Here is a 23,832-nt window from a genome sequence, read left to right as displayed (position 1 = left end):
CACCTGGCCATGTTACCCTCTTCCTCTCTGAATGGGCTGACCGCACTTCTTCTCTCCTTTCTGCTACCTCCCAGATTCCCCTCTGGAATCTTAATATTCACCTGGACTCTCCAGACTCCTCAGGGCTTTTCCACAACCTTTGTGGCCATCTGTCCCTTTCCATTCTACCCTCTGGTCCGACTCACTCTGCCGGGTCACTCTGCTGGGCACACTTTGGATGCTCTCATCTCTTCAGACATCCCCCGCTTTGATCCTCTCACTACTTCTCTCGCCTGGACATCCACTCTCTTCTTTCTTCTCACTTGAAGCTTCCTGCGCCCTAGGCAAAGGCCCACCCAGAACTGCCACCTTCCTTCACAGTCATTCGACCTATGAAGTGAGTGTCAGTAGCGCCTTTGCCTCCACTTTCTCTCCACCATCTACTCCTGCGGCTGACTGCCATCCTGACACAGCCATTTCCAACCATCACCTTTCTATCGCTAACACTTTGGACATCCTTGCCCCTGGCATTAGGATCCGCGTGAAGCCTGCTAAAAAGTGCAACTCTTGGTACAAATCTAATCTGGCCACTCTGAAACGCAAGAGCAGAGCAGATGAACAGAAATGGGGAGCTTCGGGTACACCCTCTGACAAACTGGCCTGCTGCCTACTCCAAAGGCAATACAGACTCGCAATTGTCTATAAAAAGAGGGTCCATATTCAAGCATGCATCTCTGCGGCCTCTAACAACACAGCCAAACAATTCAAAATCTGCAAGGAGTTGGCCAATCATCTTCTACACCTCTTCTACACCTACCTAGGCCCTCTGCACGGCCCTGGCCTATCATTTCCCCACTAAAACACAGGACATCTTGTCTGCACTTTACTCCTCTTCTCCCCTCTCACCCTCTACCTCTCTCGGGCCCTACTTGCCCCCCCTCTCCTTCTCTCCTCCCTCTCTCCTGTCACAACTGATGATGTTTCCAGACAAGTCCAGTCTATGAAAGTCTCATCCAAACAGGTGACCCTCTCCCCTCCAGAACCATTAAGGACAACACTGGTTCTCTCGCTCCAGCCTTGGCCGATTTCTGCAATCACTTTTTCACCAGTAGAGCTTTTGCCTCTTCTCTCAAGCATTCCCTTGTGCACCCCCTTCTAAAAAAGCCTTCTGCTGACCCCTCGATTCTGGCAAACTATCACCCAATCTCTATCACTCCTTTCCTGGGCAAACTCCTAGAGAAGTTGGCTATCTCCCAACTAACCGTCCACACTGAAGCTATTGGTTGTCTAAATGACCATCAGTCTGGCTTCAGAGCAGCCAGAGGCATGGAAACTGCTCTCCTGAACACCTGTGAAGATCTGCTCTCGAACCTTGACGCTAGCTCTCCTCTGTCCTCATTCCCCTTGACCTATCCTCTGCTTTTGTCATAGTGAACCACAACATCCTGATCACTCATCTACACAATACCCTGCTTCCGGCGGATCAGTGTGTGGAAATAGGGATGCTCTAAGTCTAGGGATGCTAAAAATTCACCTTCTTGTAACTGAGACAGAACTTGCCTCTGTGTTACCATTCTGAAAGTTTGGGCTTTCAGGAATTTCTTTAGTACTCGGCGGTATGGGCCTCCAACCCCCTGACCTTTTCCGTACCCAGCAGTCTCTTGTGTAGACGCCTTGTCCTTCTTGGTCACGTGGTACTTTCTCGAAGGCAGCCTTGGATAACAGATATTGGACCTCGTGCAGCAGCAGATGTATGTGCTTCTCAGTTTTCTGCAGTGGATGAATGGTGGGTGGCCGTTTGATGAACTCCAGTGTGTGGCCCTGCTGGAGAAGAGATAGCACCCACTTGTCAGTAGTGATATTCTGCCACTCGTGGACGAACTGCATCAGCCTTCCCCCCACTGGGGTGCAAAAGTGGGGTGGCTGGGCGCGAGGAAGCTCAGATTTGTTTAGCAGGTTGGCCCCTGGTGTGTGAAGAGCCTCGTTGGCACTGATTCCCCCTGTAGGCTGGCAACTTATTCTTGCAAGCATCTGACGTTGAGTAAGACAGGGCTTGTACAACGATGAGGACTGGTAGGAAAGCTGGTAGGAAGGCTGGTACTCCCATGTAGTTCTTGAGAAATGGGATTTTCCAGAGCGAAAGGACTGGTGCCTCTGCTGCAACGTGCCCTGGGAGCGGGCAGTGTCCATGTCAGTCTTAATGGACTGCAATGTCTTGTCCACTTTCTTGCCAAAGAGATCAATGCCATTGAACGGCATGTTGAACACCTTCACCTGAATCTCGGCCTGAAATTGGTAGCCTTGAGCCATCCTTGTTTGCGAAGTACTGCACCATTCCCCAGCTGCTGGAAACTGGTCTCAGCGATGTCCAAAGTGTCTAGTTTCTGTGGATTCTTTTTGCTTTGGTTCTCAAGGGAGGACAGCATGCAGCTAGAACACGCAGGCACACATGCAACAGGCCCAGACCTGTAATGAAACCAGGAGCGTTCAGCAGGTTGAACCTTCTTTATTGAACTCCTCTGGTATAGTTCTCTCTTTACGTTTCTTCAATTAGACACACCGGTCTTCTGATGCATCTGGTCGGTCTTGCTTGACATCCTTCTGGCTCTTCTTCAGTCTCTTCTCTCACTGGCTCACTACTGAGGTTACTAAGTTGTCTCTCTCACCATGTTCTTGACCCTCTTCCTTGCGGAGCTTGAACTGGGAGACATTTCGAGTGACCACCTTGGTAGGGGATCGAGCAGTCACCCTTGTTCCATTGGCACAAGATACTTTTAGGTAGTCTGTATCAAATCTCGAGTCTTGCTTCCTTTCCTGCCTTCTACAGACGAGCACATTGTCTCCTATATGCAGGTTGTAGCTCTTGGCTCATCTCTGTCTATCGGTATAGGCCTTCATGTCCTGCTTCTGGCATGCGTCCACCTCTCTATTCTGTTCTGCATTGTCTCTCGGATCACTTGCCAAGTAAGGAAGTCTGGTTCTGATTCTCCTGCCGAATAACAACTCAGAAGGGACACTTTCCCGTCGTGCCATTAGGAGAGTTCCTGTAGTCACGCAACATGTTGCACAGGGTTTGATTGAGTGACATAAAACTTAGCTCGTTATGTTGGAGGACTCTCGAGAGGCTGCTGAATGGCAGACCGATGTCTGACTTGAGGTCTTCAGGAATGCCCCATGATGAGAAGATGCTATCTATCACTGGTATAACAGAACGAGCAGCCGTGGATGATACCATGTGTACTAGAGGGAATCTCGAATACTCATCCATGATGACTAGCCAGTACTTGCTCTCCCTGAACAGGCTGAAGAAGTCAATCACAAGGTGAGTCTATGGGAGCTCTGGCATGTCAGACATCTTTAGGGATTCCGGGTTATTAGGCTTGGATGTGCACTGGCACAGGTGCAGGTGCCAATCGTGCGTTCCACCATCTGATCTAGTGCTGGGTACCACATGGTGCCTCTCACCTGTCTCTTCATGGTGACCACCCCCTGGTGTCCTTCATGAGCTAGGGATATGACTTGCTAATGCAAATCTGTGGGGATCACTATTCTGTGTCCTCACATGACAAGCCCTTCTGCAGATACTGACAATTCCTCTCTTACATTCCTGAAGGCTTGAAGTTCTGTCACAGCACCATAATCGCCCACCTGTCTGATTGTGAAGTCGGTATCTCTCCACCTTCCAGACCTAATCGAGTCCTGTACTCGCAACAGCGTAGCATCCTTTTCTGTGTGCTCCAGGATCATTGCTGGCCTGATGGCCCTTGGGGGCCCATGATGGGTGAGTAAGTTCACATACTCCTCTACCATTGAGTTGCTGGTGGATGTGTCCGAGACGGGATGCCGCAACATGAAATCTGCTGGGTTACATTCCTTCCCCGGCTTGTGAACAATTGTAAAGTCAAAATCCTGTAATCGGAGACCCCTATCTCTCTATCCGTGGCAGCATCTTGCATTTAGAAATGCCATAGATGGTCACTAGGGCTTGGTGATCCGTTACAATCATGAAAGGCTTACCGAGGAGAAACATCTGAAAATGCTTGCAAGCTCACACAACTGCCAGACCCTCCTTTTCAGGTTGTGAATATCTTGTTTCTACCTCCGACAGGCTCTTGCTGGCATATGCGATCACTGGTCTGGGGGATTCTCGCCCGGGTTGGTGTTACGCCAGCATTGCCCCCAGACCAGCTGGACTGGCATCTACGGTCACTTCCATGCATATGTTTGGGTTGAAGTAGGCCATGCGTTCAGTGGAGGCAATGTTTTTCTTTATTTGTGCAAATGCCTCCTCATTTGGTGAGACCATCGGAATGCCCTGCCCTGCTTGGTGAGTTCCCTAAGCGGGGCACTGGTGGTCGCAAAGTCTCTGAGATATCGGCTGCAGTAGCTGGCCATCCCTAGGAAAGACCTCACTTCACGGACATCTTGGGGAGCTGAAACCTTGGAGATGGCAGCCACTTTTCCTGGATCGGGGCTCATGCCTTCGCGTGAGAAGATGTGTCCATAGAATCTAAGGTGAGACTTATGAAACACACACTTATCCTTGTTCAGTGTCATGTTAGCCTCTCCGAGCGCCATGCATACTTGATGGAGTGCCTGATCTTGCAGAGCAATGGTGGCTCCAAAAAAACAGGATATCATCACTGTAGTTGAAACAGTTGCCAATATGCCGAATCATTCTCTGCACCCTCTCTTGAACTATTTCAGCTGCCAAACATATGCCAAAATGGAGTCTCTTGTATCTGAAAAGCCCAATTGGTGTGGAGAACGTGGTGATGTAGTGGGATTGTTGGTCTATCATGATCTGATGATAGCCTTTGTTCAAGTCAAGCTTCAAGAACACTTTTGCCCCATTCAACAGGCGGATCATATCATCCAGGTGCATTCCGGGATGCCTCTCACGCCCAATGGCCTCCTTGTTCGCTTGTCGCATGTCCACACATATGCGTATCTTGTTTGAGGATTCTCGCACCTTGAAACACTTATGTATAGGTGCGTTATAACTTCCATATCATATCCTCACTTGGGTACGGCCACTGTGGGGTTCAGCAACCACTGTATTTCTTCTTCAACGATAGGTTGCAAATGAACTGGTATTCTCCTCGGGTGCTGAGCCACGGGCACTATGTATTTATCGTTGTGAAGTGTCACAGGGTCTCCCATGAGGCATCCGTTGCCCTTGATCAATGTTGGGAAAGCTTGCGTGACTGACAGTCCATGTTGCATGGTGTAGGACACAGCCACAATGTCCATCTCAAGAGCAGTGGTGTGCACTAGTAGGATGCTTCCAGGGACCTCCCCTTGCAGTACATGAAATTCACCTTGTGCATGTTTCTCCTTGTAACGGATTGTATTTATTTATATATATATATATTTTTCACATTGTATTTCGTTTTTATTTATTTGTGTTTCAAACAAATTTTGGTTTTTCACAAATTAAAACAGAAACGAACAAATCATAATACATAATACATAAACATTCTTAAAGTATCAGTTAACTCAAATTCCAAATCACAAATTTCCTTCTCTCTGGTGCATGCCAAAGAAATTACCAATTTTAACAGTATTTCAATGGGATAAACCCTGTCTGCTGTAACACTCTAATGACGTTTATCGTTAGGGCTGTTTCGTAGCCGGCGATCAATCTCTCCCAGAATATCTCGGAAGATAACCGATCGGTTGAAGCGATAAAACGCCCTAGGTATTTCTCTCTGGCATCCCAGGTCCCTCAGCAGTGATCTTAACAAATGCTCTATTGTCTGATTTTTTTGGGTCATTACATTCTGGCATATAATTTTTGTTCTCTCCTCACTACCCCATCGAACAAGAACTGATCCCGTTTGGACCAAGTTGAGTCGGACTCTAAGAAAGTTCTGTCTCACCTTGGCCTCTGGGAATTTTAGCAGGTAATTTGGAATATAACCAAGTTTCTTATCTTTAAGGGAAAAGGAAGCTGCTACTGAGGAGGACTTCCTTTGATCAATTGTCCTAATCCAGTCTGTTGTAACTAAGGCCTTCTTTTTTTTAATGGGGTTTGAAAGTAGTGTTTCTTCGTCGCTGCCACAACTAACAAGGATATCCTGACCCAAACTCCTCAGGTCTCGCAACTCCGAGGAGTGGTCCAATTTAAGATGAACCATGAGGTCCTCGTATAGTGAATTTCCCAAGGGATTAAATATTAGCCTATAGAGTGAGAGCAATTTCCATTCCACTTGGGACTTAAGGGATCTTAAACCCAATTCAAATCTCAGGCATACAATTGGAAGTCTGTTTGGCAAGTTCAGGGCTCGCTTCCAAATCTTGGCTTTGATTTTCTGCCAATCAAGGATCCAAGCCAAAGGTTTAGCCTCTAGGCCATATAAGAGCACTGGAATGATCTTTGCCATATAAATCCTCACTGCTGGCAGGAGAGAGAATTTACAAAATTGCCCAACCATCCTTTGTAGTTGTGACGTTAGATGGATACCCTTTGATGAAAGCTCTAACAGGATTTGACTTACTCTGGGTATGGCATATAAGGTGTAGCCCAGGCAGACAATGGGCCTCATTCCGAGGTAGTGGTAAGGGATACTGGGCACCGGTAAGGAGACCGGTGCCCGTAATCCCTTACCGCCCTACTACAAAGTCCCTTAGCGGGTCCCTCCATTAACGGCTGGTCTGACCAGCCGTTATGGACGAGACCCATTAAGGGACCAGGGCGCAAATAACGGGCTTGACATACGCGAGTCCGTTATTTGCGCCCTCCCTATTCCCATTGAGCCCTATGGGGGATCAAATGGGAATGGGGAATGGTTTGGTAAATGGGGACTTACCGGTCCCTCCAAGGTCAGAATGGATCGGTAAGACCCCATTGAACCAAACCGCAGTCGGTACCGGTATGGGAGGCAGTCATGGCGCAAATAGCGCCATGACTACCACCATACTCGGAATGACCCCAAATGTCCTCTACCACCGGGATACGGTGTCCCCCCACCGTCCATGGGAACCTTCCTTCACAAGCCCCTTTGTCACCAAAGATTACTATTCTTGACTTTTCTGGGTTCACCGTTAAGTCATTGTTCTTCATGTATAAGTCAAGAGCATTTAATATCCTTTGGAGGCCCACTGGTGTTTTGTCCAAGAGAACGATATCGTCCGCATACATAAACCATTTAATTGCCCTGGAGCATATTTTAACGCTTCACAATGCTGCGGAATGGACCTCCCGGCCAGAGTCAGCAATATAGAAGTTAAAAAGGAAGAGGGCAACCATACACCCCTGTCGCACCCCACTGCCCACAGGGATATGTTCGTAAAGATAACCTTCCGGGTTGAATCTAACCCTCACCGTATTGCTCTCATGAAGAGAGGCTAAGATGTTAATGAGTGGTTTTGAGGCTCCCCTAGTGATGAGCTTTGACCATAGACGTTCTCTATTGACCAGGTCAAAAGTCAATAAAAGCACCATACAGCCTTGATGCTTTCTTCCCCTCTTTGTTGTTACAGAGAGTGGCCAATACTATGCCTTTGAGAGATGTGGAATGTCCCTTCCGAAACCCGGTCTGCTGTTTCGGTAAGATGTTAATTGTTCTGGCCCATCTCTCCAACTCTCTTAGCAACAGACTAGTAAAAAGTTTACTTTCCACATCCAACAAAGTAATAGACCTATAGTTTATTGGATTTGTACGATCCCGCCTTTTTAAAATAGGTATGGTTATGGCAGACTTCCAAGATGGAGGGATAACTCCTTTTTCTATTATTCCCTTGAAGGGTGTATACAGAATTCTGGCCCACATTTTTATGTTTCCCTTTAACACTTGATAGGTTAGACCACTGGGGCCTGCAGCTCTCGAGGATGAGGTCTTGTTAATCAATCGAGGATAACCTCTTCTGCAATTTCCAAAGACCAAGGTATATTGGAGATACTGAAGGCAGTTTCCCCTTGGGGTTTAAGGTATTTTTCAGTAGAGTAGGTAACCCAAACAAGTTTGGGAACACAATTTGACTGGATGGTGTTTTGATCTTTGTCCAGGGTTTTAATTAATGCCCACAAGTTTCGAGGACTGTTGTTAGTCAAGACTCTGAGCATGGACTCTACATCTTTCTGCAGCCGACTCATTTGATGTTGTTGTGACCAGTTTTTATAGTTGTGTTTGATGGTCTTAAGTTTCATCATGAGTTGGGTCCTGTCAGAGGTTTCCCTCTTTGTTGCATTCACAAGCCTGCGCATCTCCCGTTTCTTAGACCATGTAATCTCGTCAAATGTATGTTTGTGTGCTGTAATCCTACTAGTTGGCATGATCTGGGGTCATTAAACTGCCCATAAAAACTCATGGAAAGTATTGGATTTACAGTTCTCTTCTACTTCACTGGCTCTAAGATAATTACAGGCCTGATTCAGGGATGTAATGGATTGTTGTGAAGAACTTCCCATGGTTCTGCACAGGACCTCTCGCGGCCCACTGGAAAACTCTGATATCAGATGACCTTAACTGGGATGGAGATGCCATCCTACGATATTCCGATATATGCACATGATGTTTAAGGTGGCACCAGTGTCATTGAGGAATTTAGCCTGGTGATAACCGACTAGAAGAGTGATGTCACCCTCTGATGCTGAGGTCATTCCGTTGATAATATATACATATTCCCGCGGGGTGCCATCTGTAGAGGGTGTGGGCAACAGAGATCTTCCGGTTACTTGTCTGATGTGTCTCACAAGGCCTCTCCTTGCACCTGCGTCTCTCCTTGAAACATTGCTGCATGTGCTGGACTCCGACCTGTATGGCAAGGAGCTGTATCCCTGCGAACGTCTGGGTGGAAAATTGCAGATGACCACAAAATGGTTCTCTCTACCACAATTGGCACAGGCTTGCCCAAAGGCAGGGCAATTCACACCTTCCTGGTGAGGGAATTGAAGGCCACAGCAGTAGCATCTTCTCGCATGAAGGGGATCCTCTGGGCGTGCTATTGGTTGTAGCCCTCAATCGAGCGGGCGCTGCTGACAAGACCTGGTATGCTTGGTCTCGTCTTGGAGTCTTAGTGGTTTCAATTTGTGAAGCTTGCGTGTCTGCTCGTGACTCCATCCTAGCCATTTGTAGTATAGTTGCCAGAGGAAGCGGTTCACATAGTAATTTCTTCCTGAATGATGAGGACAGGCACCCTCCCACGATCCTCAGTCTGATGGCTTCCGCATTCGTGGACTTATGCAATTCACAGTGCGCCACTTGTTTGCGAAGGCAGATGGCAAAGGCATCCATGAATTCACCCGCCATTTGTCATGCCACATTGAACGTGTGTCTCTCGTGGTCAATGTTGTGATGGAGGTAGAAGTAGTTGCTCAGGCCTTTGTATGTCGTGATGTCTTCAGGCGGGAAGGTGGGAATGAGATCTTCCACTTCATCTCCCACCAGATTTACCAGCAGCCGCCTAGCAAACTTGTTGGGCATGTAAGTAATTTTTGAATTTTCGAATCTCCGGAACCATCTTTCCATCTTTCCCATGTCGAAGCTGCAACGCTACCTGGTTCTTTCGGTTTCTGACATTTTGATAACCAGCAAATTATGGCACCAATTCACAACCTCATCTGCACTGCGCATTGCGATAAGGGTTTCTGTATTTCTTACTTTCAAAGAAGGAATCGCATCCTCGTCGCCATTGTCTAGCTTCTCTAGGTTCTTTTAGCTTTGGTTCTCAAAGGAGGACAGCATGCAGTGAGAACATGCAGGCACACATGCACATGCAACAGGCTGTTAGGGAGAATTCTCACAAATGTGCTAATTCCCTTCACCCTAGAGACACCCTGCAACTTTGCTGGTTTTTGAGACTTGATTGTTTTGCCTGGAAAAAGTGTGAGCCTTTTTTTCCCACTCTTTCCTGTATTTTGATGTGTGTTTTACATATGTGTTCTTTGATTATGGATTTTTAGATAACTCCATAGGCATCATCGTTACATGTGTGTTACACAGCACCTTCAGTGCAGTGACAAAGGGGTGTCTTTTAGACTTCTCAAAGGTTTAAATACTTTCTCTGGGATAAACTACTGTTTCCCAGAGAATGTAAAGTGAAATTGACTTTTCCAGTCTTTCCAAATTCATAGACCCAGCACACACCATCTTCCAATGGAGTGCTAGAGGGGTTACATAGTATCCCCTGTGTCTAAATACTCACATAGCAGTCAAATGCTACCCTTTCCTATTGAAAAGGATGGTGGCAGTAGTTTTACAACAAACTACCATGATTGTTCCCGACCGCGAACACCGGTAGCTAAAAATCACAGGAGCCATGTTTTTCAAGATGGCGCCTTAAGCCCCTTTGTTTAAACAGGTCCCGGTCTTCTTTTTTCGCCGTTTATTTTTGGAAAGGTCCTTCTAGTGTTTGTCTCTGTGCGCCAAACCAGGTTTGGTCCCTTTGTTCGTGTGCCTTTGGTGGGCTTCAGGACTAAAGACCGCCTCTGGCGTCGGAGTGTCTAGGGTGGGCAGGAAGTGAGGGAGGTCCCCGAAACTCCCTGTGCTTAGTGTCCCAGGAGACCCAAATACACTCTGGCGTGATTGGCTGGCTGACTGTCTTGCAAGGATAGCCACCCTGCTGGGTGAGTGACAGCTAGGCTCGAATGAAAGGGAGAAAACGGTTTAAAAGGCGAGTCTCCAGGACTGGAAGGCAGAATCGACCACTGGAACGAAAGAACCGAAGGCGAGCTGGAAGAGGACGGCTCCTGCAACTCCTGGACCATTGGTTTGCCCGGTGAAGGCCTGCTGCAAGTCCGAATTGCCAAACTCCATTCGACAGAGAAGCTCCTTCAAGGACGGCTTCTTCCTTTGAGTTGGTGGGACCAATCAACTCATAAGACACCTGGATACAATTCTCAAGGCTGTTTAGGATTAACCAGGGAGAGGGACCCAAGTTGGTGTTCTTGAATCTACAGCTACTGGAACTGAAGTGACTCCATCTTGTTTGCTTTCTTCAACGATCCTGTGCAGTGCAGGAGTCCCCTGACGTCCTCCCTCTTGTCCCCATGACTGAGGCTCAGGAACAGCGAGATCTGCAGGACCTGCCAGGAACCACGACTTCAGTAGCATTTGTTTCTTCATACTAAAGGTACTGTGCCAACCCGATTGAGAGAACGCCCCACTCTTGCGGTGAAAGTTTGTGAAACCATACCAACTTGCAGGCCTAATCAGCTTGTGACACGACATATGATTCTTTTTCACCAAAACTTCTTCTAAGAACTTTCGCAAAGACTTTACCGTTTGATACCAGAACTGCTCTTTCTTATCCAGAACACTATCCCATTGACTTTGGCTTGGCCTTTTGACTTGAATTGAACTCTTCTGGTGAACTGAAACTATTTGCACTGCCTAAAAAGTATATGTGATCTATTCTACTTACTTTTGTCCTTTTTGCTCACTGCTAAGTAACTGAACTGCCATTTGGCTCCTATTTCAGGTGAGCTCAAACTGTCTCAAAAGCTTACAGTTTTGTATTGAAGTGTGTGGGTATGTAATATTAAGTTGCCTTCTGCTAGTGAAATGTTTTCTAAATGATTGTGTAATAAATTACTAAGTGTTTACCAAGAAAACTTGAGTATAAGAGTTTACTTGAACTACTGTGATTGAAAGTCCTCTGTCTAACTACTTGTACTGCTCACATTCACTCTTGAGATAAGCCTGACTGCTCAGCTCTCTACCAAAAACTGTGTGGTACAAACTTATACCAAAGGTTGGTTTGGCTAACACCTGTAGTCCTAATTGTGTGTAGTGGTCCCAAAGGGTACTGCATTCAATTCTGCCTAACACAGGCCCATGCCTATAACGAAACCAGGAGCCTTCAGAAGGTTGAACCTTCTTTATTCAACTCCTGCGGCGAACTGCCACTTCCCGGGCCTTCTACTGCGCATGCGCATGGTTCGCGCATGCTCATTGGCCATCCGTCGGAGCTCCAAGGCTCTGTTAACTGTGTACTTGCCAGGACACTACACACAGATATTTCATGATCAGAAGCTGCATAAGCTTCAAGAAGAAGGGCGAAAGTCTCCTGCTTCTTATCGTCTGGTAGAAACTCTAGGATGGGGCCCATCTTAAATCAGAGTTCCTGGTCGTATATTGTGAGAATAGCCATGGCATTGGCTGCCTTGATGGTCATGGAAGATGTCCTAATCACCCTCTTTCCAAATGCATTGAGACGCTTTCCTTCTTTGTCAGGGGGAACTGAACAGGAAGATGAAGGGTTGGCGGAGCATTTGCCGGCTGTTGCCGACACCAAGGAGTCTGGGGTAGGTTGTGACCTAAGGCATGAAGCCCTGCATCTGACATTCTATATTTTTTGTCAATCCTCTCCTTTTTGGGAAGAGCAGAGGAAGGGTTGGTCATTGTTAATAAGCCATCTTCCCAGATGTCGTCCAGCAGTGGTAGGGCCACAACTAATTTTCAGTGCTGCTCACGCTGCTGGTAGAGCAAGTTGTCCCTTTTCTGTCCTTCATGGGCCAGTCCAAACTTTTTTTGTTGCTCTAGACATTAATGCGTGGAAATACCCTATTTTGTCTGGTGGAGAATCTCGGAGGTGAACCTCGTCTGGTTCGCCATCCGCAGGGACAAGGTCACCTGTGCATGTGTACTTTGTGTGGATGGAGACTTGATCATGGGTACCATCATCTTCCAACTCTGTGTCAGTTAGTTGTGCCAGCACCAGGGGACGGTGTTCTCTCATAGGACAAGGGGGGGGAAGGAGTTAAGCCACTCATGCCCGTCTATGGTGCCGAAGGGTCGGACAACCTGAGTTGCAGCTCTGATACCAAAGATTGGAGAGTGTCCAGAATGTCTAAGGAGATATCTCTAGGAGGTGCCGGGGGTGCAGGAGGAGCTACTCCTCATGGTGAGATTGCTCTAGGCAGAGGAACATGAGCAGGGGTTGCCTTAGGTGGGGGCATGACCCATCTGGGGCTCGAGGGGACCTCCTCCACAACCGTCTCGTCGTCATCACCAAAAATGACTGTCATTGTACCTTCTAGATCTGCACCGGTGGAGCTGTTGATGGCCCTGCTCTCTCTGGGGAGATCCCAAGAGCTGAAGGAAGAGGGCAGGCTGGTCGTGGTAACGCAGCCAATGTGGATGGCTGAGATGATGGTGTCGCAGTAACAGACTTGATTGAGCTTGTCAATGGTGTAGCGGTGGAGTGTGTACAAATAGTTATCGACGGGAGTGATTGTGAGGCCGACGACGTGGTCGTAGCTCTTGCTGTGGCTGTCGTCAGGATTGATTTCGAGGTTGACTATGGGGTAGTAGCTCTTGCTGTGGTCATCGACTGGGTCATAGTTCTTGCTGTAGTCATCAACAGAGGCGTGGTTAAAGACTTTGGGGGGTCATTACGAGTTTGGAGGTAGCCATGGCGCTATTAGCGCCATGGCTGCCTCCAAACCCGGGTCCGGGTTCGGTCTGACTGAATGGGGACTTACGGGGAAATTCTGACCTATGCAGACCCGGTAAATCCCCATTCAGTAAACCATTCCCCATTCCCATTTGAGCCCCCATAGGGCTCAATGGGAATGGGGAAGGCGTTAATAACGGGCCCGCAAATTGCAGGCCCGTTATTTGCTCCAAGTTTCCTTAACAGGACCCGCAGAGACCCGCTAAGGGACCTCGGAATAGGGCGGTAAGGTTTTACCGGCACCGGCATCCTTAACGGTGTCGGTAAACCCTTACCGCCCAACTCGAAAATGACCCCCTTTGTGTGCATCAACAGGGACATCAATGGGACTTTATCTTTTGAAGACGAGGGGGAAGGCCTATCGTGAGCCACCAACATGATGTTAGATGATGGTTTTGACGATGATTTTGAGTTCTGCATGGTCATCGAAGATGAAAGTGCATGCTTCTGTGAGGAAGATCCAGATGGAGGCGTTGTATGAGCTTTCTTCCTGCTGCCTGACGCCTCCTCATGCGACCTAGACCTCTTACCAAAGGTGGAGCACTGCGTTGGTCTGCCTTGCCAGAGTGAGGCATGACTAGGTACCAAAGCCAAGTCAAAGGCCCCCCTGGCATCATCGAGTCAAGCCACCAACCTTACGTGGGGGTTTTGCAGTGTCTTGTTTGAAAACAACTGGCATATCTCACACTCCTGTGTGAAGTGCATCGGATGCAGGCAGTAGAGGCAATTGTTGTGGAGATCCGTCACAAACACATTCTTCATTCCGCACCGGCCGCAAGTCTTGAACCAACTTTTCCTCTTGGATTTAGCCATGTAGGCATCATCGTCAGAGAAGAGTCGAAGATGAGAATCTGCTCACTGAGAAGACAGTGCCAACCGGAGAGACAACTCCAGGTATTGCCGAAGCGCAGGATCCTCAAACTGTTGTCGGAATTGAACATTTTTTGTTGAAAATGTTGAAAGAACGTTGAATATTGCAGAGAGATTTTTATGACGACTCCCAACACGAAACGTGGGGTAAAAAATGTGATGTTTCAGTTTATAAAATAAACTGCTCTATGTTACTGATGATTCCAAGCCTGACTACCGGGAATATACACAGCATGTGAATATATGAAAGATACAATGCTGGAGAATGTCAAACCCCCTTAGATATCATAATTTTAGATAAGTACTGTTACGGGTGAGTGCCCCTTTAAAACAGCTCACATTGGTGGGAGAATGTCACGGGAGGAAGTGACGTAGAGTGTGTAGGAGGGTGCCGGAGGAAGGGCACTTCCAGTTTGAATTTAATAAAAGAAGATTGCATAATCCTCCGCTGGTGTCCGTGTATTATTGGGGCCTCACAACCCCAACATTTGGCGACGAGGACTTTCCCCCCATCAGCGGTCCTCCTTACCGTCATGCCGGAGATCCCTCCGTGCGTGCTCCTCCTTCCACACCGGTGATCCCACTGGTGAGCGGATCCCCGCTCCTGCTACGAGTGTACGTTCGGGTGAGTGCCACTTTTGGACCCCTCTTTCACACACGCGATCCCGCTGTGTGTACATCTCCAGAGCGCAGAAAGACACGTGCGATCCCGCCGTGTACTCCGGCCACATCAGAGCCCTGAGCATGTGTAATCCAGAGTGTACGGCTCCCACAGCCACAAGAGTCCCGTGCGACCCTCCACATCCAAGCGATGGCCCACAGGACCCCCTCCATTACATCAAGTGCCTGGCAGACATTACTGGAAAAAAAAAAAGAAAAAAAACATTTTTTTCTTCTCTTTGCTAATCCTCATCTTGCTGTGACCTTCTTCCTCATCACATTACCGGATCCGAGGTGCAAGCAAAGAAACTCATAAGGTGATTACCCACTACACCATCACAGCAGGAGACTGCAAGAGCACCCATACCTGCGCTAGACATTTCGACCAGCAGTGAAATCAGTGGAAGCAAACGCTGCCTGCGAGGAGCACTGACCACCTCACCATGAGTACAGCGGCAGATCAAGCAACGTCCAGCTCGCAACCACCACCAGCACCAGCAGCCACAAGATCTACCGCCACAGCATGGCGCATGCCGCCCCCGTTTTCCATGACGCCCCAAGCAGACAAAGGAGCAAGGAGGGTGGAATGGTTAGAAGACTTCAATAACTTTATAGATGCAGCTGGGGAAGAAAACTCCCCACGTTTATGCAGTATGCTTATAAACACGCAGGCACAGAGATAAAGACATTAATCAAAACCATTCGCCGATAGAAATTAATAACTTTGATACCCTCATAGCAGCCCTAAACAAACGCCTCGTCATTGTCCCCAACAGGGACTACGAAAGATACATTTTCAATGAAGGCTCACAGCGCAGTGACGAAACAGTGGATGAATTCCTCACGAGACTTCGCGTCAAAGGTGCGCATTGCCAATTTGATGCGTTTTCGCTAGATGAAGCGCTTCGACTCAGAGTAATCGAGGGCTGCGTGTCATCAACACTACAGAAGCAACTTCTAAAGAAACCGGTTACTATTGAAGAAGTCAGTGAAATGGCACGCATACGAGAGAGAGTGGAAAAGCAAGCCACGCACATGGCCAGCAACGCCACAGCAAAACACGACAAGAGTGACATCATAGCAGCAATCCATGCTGGCAATCTCAAAAGCTACGACAGAAACATCAACCCAAGTAACACATCGACCCCATGTATGCAAAGACAATGTTACAGGTGTGGGATGGCATTTCCGCATGCAGGATCCTGCCCAGCTCTCTCCCAAAAGTGTGGCAACTGTGGCAGGGAAGGCCATTTTCAGTCTGTATGCAGGGAAGGGAAACCATTTCCCACTCCACGCGGGGGTACAAGCTCGCAGGTCAGGCCATCCCAAAGGATGTCCCCAAGTCAAACTCACCAGTCAAGGTTCTACCAACAAGGACCAAGGAGATATGTGCGCGTGGTGGAGGAAGTATATTCTGACAAAGACGGTCAAGAATATGTGGCACAAGGACAAACCGTGCAGGTAATGGATGAATATGATGGACCACCATTGACACGCTGGGAGCCGTCAATCGAATTTCAGAGAGATTATGACTATAACAGCGCATATGACCCATATGCCCATGATGAGTTCGTCAATCTGATAATGGATTAACAGGAAGCCCAGGAGGCACCCAGGATAACAAGACATTTGCAACAAACAATTCTGTTTTCTGATCGACTCAGGAGCGACAGTAAATGTCATGGGAGAAAAAGAATTTCAAGCGCCCTGCAACAAACTGACACTAAACTCGTCAACCTCAAAAATATACCAATGGGGAGCGGATGCCCCGCTGCAGTGTAGAGGGTCATTCAAAAGGAGACTCACGTTTGCTGACAAAACCACCAAGACCGTCATCACATCATTAGAAGCCCCACCAAAGTGCATTGTCTGCTGAGCTACAAGACAGCATCATGTCTGGGGCTAATCAATATACCAGTTCAAGAGGGAGATGTCGTCAAATCTTCAGAGGCTCATGTCAGTGAGCAAAGACAAATACGCGCTATGACATCTCACGACAACACAGCCACCACTAAGGATGACATCATCAAAGAATTTCCACAACTGTGTCATGGCCTAGGCAAAATGAAGGGCCCACCGATTAAGCTGCACATAGACTCAGCAGTTCAACCGGTTCCACAACATCCGCGCAGGGTAGGATTTCACCTACAGGAAGCAGTGTCAAAAGAGCTGGACCAACTACTGCGTGACAGGACCGACACCATGGGTGTCTCCACTCGTAAATGTCCCAAAAGAGGGCGGCCGCCTGAGGCTATGTGTAGACATGAGGGTAGCCAACACTGCCATACAACGAGAGCGACACACGGGACCCAAAATCGAGGACATGATAGTTCAACTAAACAAATCAGTTCTCTTTTCGAAATTAGACCTAAATCAGGGGTACCATCAGCTGGTACTTCACCCTGAGTCACGACCCATCACATTTGCGTCTCATGATGGACTATTCCGCTACAAGCGGCTACATTTTGGGATCTCCTCAGCGGCTGAAATTTTTCACGAAACAATCCGACAAATCATATGTCCGGTAAAAGGGACTCTCAATTACAGTGATGACATTCGAGTCTTTGGGAAGTCACGCAGTGAACATGATGAAGCTCTCAGAGAAGCATGCCGAGCAGTGCAGGATGCTGGACTAACCCTCAACATTGACAAATGTCATTTCAGCAAGGCCAAACTTAGGTTTTTTGGCCACATCTTCTCAGCGGATGGAATGACCCCCGACCCTGATAAAGTGTCGACCATTTTTCAGCTAGACAAACCTACCCAGATCGCTAATGTCAGATCATTCCTAGGGATGGTCGGGTACTGCGCTCGATAAATTCCAAACTTTGCTTCCATCACTGAACCCCTCAGGCGCCTACTGCAAAAAGATGTCATTTTCGTATGGTCTGAGGAATGCCAAGTAGCTTTCGACACCATCAAACACTCCCTGACGGAGGCGTGGAAGTTGGCATATTTTGACCATGAATGGCACACTGAGATAATGGTAGACGCCAGTCCGGTGGGTCTAGGTGCTATTCTAGCGCAAACCAGTGGTCAAGACACTCATCCGAGACACATAAGTGGCGTATGCTACACCAGAATCTGCCTACTCTCAGGCAGAGAAGGAAAGCCTGGCAGCCGTCTGGGCGTGCGAACACGTCCATAATTTCATCATTGGCAAGAAGTTTACTTTAATCACAGACCATCAAGCCTTACTGTCGCTCTTTGACAATCCTCTTACAAAAATGCCCCCCAGGATTGAGAGATGGGGTATCCGTCTGCAAGAGTATGACGTTGACATCATACATCGACCTAGGGTGAGAACAACCCTGCGGATAATCTCTCCAGACATCTGGCTGGCAACCACACTCCACGGCAGGGTGACTCAGAATACATAAGTTACATCACCGCCAATGCACTACCGCCCGCCATATCCATTGAAACCATTGCTGCTGCGTCAGCTGCAGATCCATCCTTGGCGCTAGCAATCAGCTTGACAGAAAACAACAAATGGAAAGACGTTCGCAGAGCAGTCCAAAACCACCCAGGGGCATGCCGGGAAGAGATGGAGAGACTGGCGAGAGTACAGACGGAATTAGCAGTTCAGGACAAGTCCATCCTGCTACGAGGATGTAAGATAGTCATCCCCACCACGTTGCGCTCGGAGGTCATCAAGAGTGCACATGATGGACACCGGGGTGCAGAGAACATGAAAAGACAGTTAAGATGCAACGTCTGGTTCCCCTTCATAGACAATATGCTCAAGAACTGCACGGCATGTCAGTGCATAGCAAAGCCTGAGCCGCCAGTACCGCTCAGAATACCCACGATCCCGGAAACATCCATGGGAAAGAGTAGCGTCGACTTTTATGGGCCACGGTAGGAAGGAGACTACTTACTATTATTTATCGACGAACATTCTAGGTTTCCCATTGTGAAACGTGTCAAGTCGACAGCGTTTGCACATGTCGCTGTGACATTCGATGAAGTTTTCAGCGAATGGGGAATACCGGACACACTGAAATCAGACAATGGTGCCCCCTTCATGAAATCAGACAAAGGTGCCCCCTTCAGTGGTCGTGAATTTGGGGTATTCGCAAAACACATGGGATTCCGTCACCAAAGGGTAACACTGAGATGGCCACAAGCGAACGGCATGGCAGAAAGGTGCATGGCGTCTATCAAAAAGACCATGCAAAGAGCACGTCTAGAGGGAACTGACCCCCATCAAGCGCTATGCAGAATGCTAAGAGATTATCGAAACTCAACCCATGAAGCCACCAAGAGAACCCCAGCAGAGCTCACGATGAAATATCAAGTCAGGACCAGAATCGTCAACAATCCAGCAAGGCAGCCTGAAGCAGACCACAAAGTCATCAGAAGAGATGAAGTAATGAAAGTGAAAACTCGAGAACAGACTGACAGAAGGAGGAGAGCACGGTCCAAGGAATTCCAAATAGGAGATGCAGTGTGGGTACAAAGGGCTGTAACAAAAAAGACAGACTTGCAGTTCTCACCCGAGCCGCTTCAAGTAATCGCGGTCAGTGGAACAATGGTAACAGCCGCGAATGGAGAACAAGAAGTGAGTCGCAACAGCTCAAGATTCAAGCACGTCATGAGAGGAGCAGAGGAGAGGCCACCTCCCGAAGATCTTGCCCTGGAAGATAGAGACGGTCATGATGAAGTGTGGGTTCCCCTCGGACCACAGGTTCAATGTCATGTCAACCCTGAGGGAGACACTGGCGGCAGCCCACATCCAGAGCCGCGAGGAAGACCCCAGAGGAGCATCAGGAGACCTTCCAGGTTAGTGGAGGAGTGTTAACAGTGTTGCATCCAGGCCAAGTTTAAGTTACTTGAAAGGACATTTGTCCGGGGGTGTTGTTACGGGTGAGTGCCCCTTTAAGGCAGCTCACATTGGTGGGAGCACGTCACGGGAGGAAGTGACGTAGAGTGTGTAGGAGGGTGCCGGAGGAAGGGCACTTCCAGTTTGAATTTAATAAAAGAAGGTTGCATAATCCTCCGCTGGTGTCCGTGCATTATTGGGGCCTCACAACCCCAACAAGTACCTAAATGAAAAAACAAGGGGTGCATCTCCAAGAGTCCTCGCCCAGAAACCATCTATAATCTACATGATCGCGCTTCAGATCAAAGACTGGCTAATAGAACTGCTCAGATTTCTTTGTGCATATACTGTGATCTAATGAATGATTAGTTAATGGTTATGTTTCTTTTATGTGTGCTGAGGATGGCCCAGCAATCGTTTTCTTTTATGAATTTGCACCATAAGAGAGGAAACATCACTATAGGAAGAGAAGGTGAAAGTAGGACACAAAGGATTCGGACAGGTATGTGCATGAGGTCGGGGCTAAGGTTGGAGGAACAAGAATGGGCACTGAGATGCTGTCAGCCAACAGGATTCATGGCTTCACCATTGATTACTGACTTGACGTGATTTCAACATTTTACCATGGATAATAGTTTTGATTGCTGTATTTTATGTTTTTTGGGCATTGCTTCCTATGCCTTCGGGTCATGTCTGTTCTTAATCAAATACCTTGCTTTAAATAAAAAGAAAGAATGAAAAATCTAATAAATGTTCATTTGCATTTAAAAATAAAGAGATGGGGCAGAATCCTTTTAATTCGGTCTTTGAATTCGGCCTTCCTCTGCTTCGTCTGCCCTGCCGACTGGTGCATGTTCTGATTCCTGGCCACTCTTGGGGGTTTACGAATATGAAGACTGAGGGTTTAATGGAGCCAGCCAGGGTGCCCCTTCTCTAGATAGAGCATCAAGTGGACCACTAGCTGGGGTCCCCATTAATGTGGCAGCCCTGCCACTCCTCTTGCAGGTGACCAGGTAAAATGCCTTTCCAGCACCCCCACCAGTAATGGCAGTCCTGTAAAAGGAGAACTCGCACAATTCCTCCATGTACATTTGTTTCCCCAGATGTTGGACACTTTTCCATGATTGAATACAAGTTCAGTTTATCCAGCCTATACCACTGCAGATGTTGTGGAGAAACTTGTAGGGTTTGCAATCATGGTAGTGTCAACTAGGGCACCTAATACAAAACATAAATACTAGAGTTGGTGTTTTAATGTGTCTGTGTGTATGCTGATGGGAGAGCCATTTCAAACAATGGGCTCAAGTACCTGTGGGTACTTCTTGACAACCCGCGTTGTCAGGCACTGCCAGTCTGCTGCAAAGTTGCTGAATGGTTTCCAGTTCTTATGAAGAAAACGGGATGAACAATATTTCTTATTCAAATAACCTAAAATCACACTTTAGGTCAACCTTTAAATGCACGAGAGAAAAACAGCTTTTACTTTGATACATAAACTTGCGGTCCTGTTAAATTAAAAAAATAACATGTTCAGCCTTGTTAGCATCAAAGCCTACTGAGAATAGCTGCTTGAATTGCATTTTCAGATTACTGTAATTAAACACGGGCGTGGCGACTCACATGCCGGTTAGATCTTATTTTACTCAATGGTCCCATGGCAGTTCTCCATCTGGTGGCTATGCAGCATAGTCTTGGGACTGCTCTACACTGAAAACACATTACCCGAATTGTGTTTCACTTTGACATGCGACATAACGAGACTACAAAAGATAGGCTGGGGCAGAAAATGATAGGAATCTTTCTCCTGCCCTGGCACTCCATTCTTTCAGAGGTCTGGCTTAATGGGCACAAATCGTTGGGAGTGAGGGCGTCTCACAGTTTACTGCATGATTGTACAATCACAGCTATACTTTTCACTGATATCTGCTCTAATAATGTGATCATTGACCCTCAGTATAAGTTTGACTGTCAATTGTTACCCGGGGCTCAAGGAGTTAACACTCTCGAGCCCCCGCCGTTGGGAAGGCGGAGCCTGATGGAAGAAAGGGGGTTCTGGGGCACGTGCGCGGCAAGCGATTATTACTCCATAGTTGTAAAAGAATAAAGACGTTCCTCCAATCCCTCCGCGTGTGCGTCCTTCATTGGGCCTAGATCCCTAGGCAACATTTGGCGACGAGTATTTCTCCCGCACACCGGAGCCCTCCTCCAGCAGCAGTCCGCTGCTTCTGCGCTCGTGCTGCAGGGGACCCTGCGAGCCTCCTCCTCCTGCTCCTCCTCTGCGCACCACGGCAATCCGCCGGATACGCTCAGGCGGCTACCGGCCCGCTGAGCCTCCTCCTCCAGAACCCTGCAGAGGCGATCCCGCCCATGTCCTCCTTCCCGGACCATAGAATTCGCCACCGAAACCACCTCGCTGAAGAAGACGCCCAGACCACCGGACATCCGAAGGGCGCCGGGGCGCACGCGGACCCGCTCGAGGCCTACCAACCTCGCCCAGGCCTAACTCCCAAGCACCATGAGCACTCCACCCTCCGACCCGGGTTCCAGCCAGGGACCTCAACCACCGCGGGCGGCGAAGTCGATACAGCTGCGGTTGCCCCCACCATTCACCATGACACCCCAAGCAACCAAAGGGCCCAGGTGGACCGACTGGATGGATGATTTTCATCACTTTGTGAGGGGATCCGGCGACGGGGACTCCCCCAACATAAGAGACATTTTCCTCAACCTCGTAGGGGGGGAAATCAAAACCGTCGTAAAAGCAATTCCGGCAGCGGAACAAGACACCTTCCCCAATCTGATTAGGGCGTTAGACAAACTGTTGATCATCGAGGTCAATCGGGACTACGAAAGATATCTGTTCAACCAGTGCACCCAACTGCCACAAGAGACTGTAGATGAATTCATCACACGTCTACGAGTGAAAGGGATGAACTGCCAATTTGACGCGTTCTCGCTGGAGGAAGCCATACGGCTGAGGGTGATCGAAGGCTGCCTCTCCCCCGCACTCAAGAAGCAGCTGCTAAAAAAACCTCTCACCATACCTGAAGTGAGTGAACTCGCTCGCATCCATGAGAGGGTGGATGCGCAGGCCTCATCCATGGGACGCTCGGGCAACCCTAATCCAGACACGGGTGAGCTCATAGCTGCCATACAGCCGCCCCGTCAAGGGGACAGGGGCCCGCAGCCATACAGACTACCGGCGACCCCTGCAATGCCCGCCGCACGCCAACAAAGACAGTGCTACCGCTGCGGAATGTCCTTCCCCCACTCAGGGTCATGTCCGGCCCTGTCCCAACGATGCACTAATTGCGGGAGAGAGGGACATTTTCAATCCGTCTGCAGGGAGGGCGTACCATTCCCCCCGATGCGAACCCAAGTGGCCACCAGGATGCCTTTTCGGCCACAGCCACTGCAGTATAATCAGTCCAGACCTTACCAGCAAGGGTTCGGACAGAGGCGCTACGTCAGAGCGATCGACGAATACCAACCGGCAGGATACGCTCCACAGTACGACCAGGCCGAACAGCCCAGACACTTCACGGATGAATACGACGACCCTCCTGCGGACTACAGGCCTGAGACACTCTGCCAGGACGACCAGGTGATGGCCTATTACGCACCGTACGATCAATACGACCACGACGAGTTCGTCAACCTCATACTCGACAACGAAGAAGCCAGGGAGGCCCCGAAAATCCCGATCAAAATGGGGAACTGCCAATTTCAGTTTATGATTGACTCTGGTGCCACGGTGAACATTATGGGCGAGCAGGATTATGACCGGATACCACACCCGCCGCCGCTGGACCCATCCCGGTCCAGAATTTTTCAATGGGGGGCTGCCACCCCGCTACAGACAGTGGGACAATATACCCAATGCCTCCTTCTAAATGGGCGGCAAGTGAACGCGACCATTCACGTCATCCGGTCCCTCGCCAAGAGTCGATGCTTACTCAGTTACCACATAGCATCGCGCCTGGGTCTGATCGAGATCCACGTGAACGCGGGTGACGTGATCACCACTACCTCGAGCAGCCCAGACCTGAGAAACACCACGGGGTCGATAGCAGTCCACCAGACTCAGTCGCTCGTCT

Source organism: Ambystoma mexicanum, chromosome 5p (assembly GCF_040938575.1).
Source record: "Ambystoma mexicanum isolate Mex_15411 chromosome 5p, UKY_AmexF1_1, whole genome shotgun sequence".
NCBI lineage: Eukaryota > Metazoa > Chordata > Amphibia > Caudata > Ambystomatidae > Ambystoma > Ambystoma mexicanum.
The sequence above is the reverse complement of the archived record's forward strand: the minus strand, read 5'-3'. Positions refer to the sequence as shown.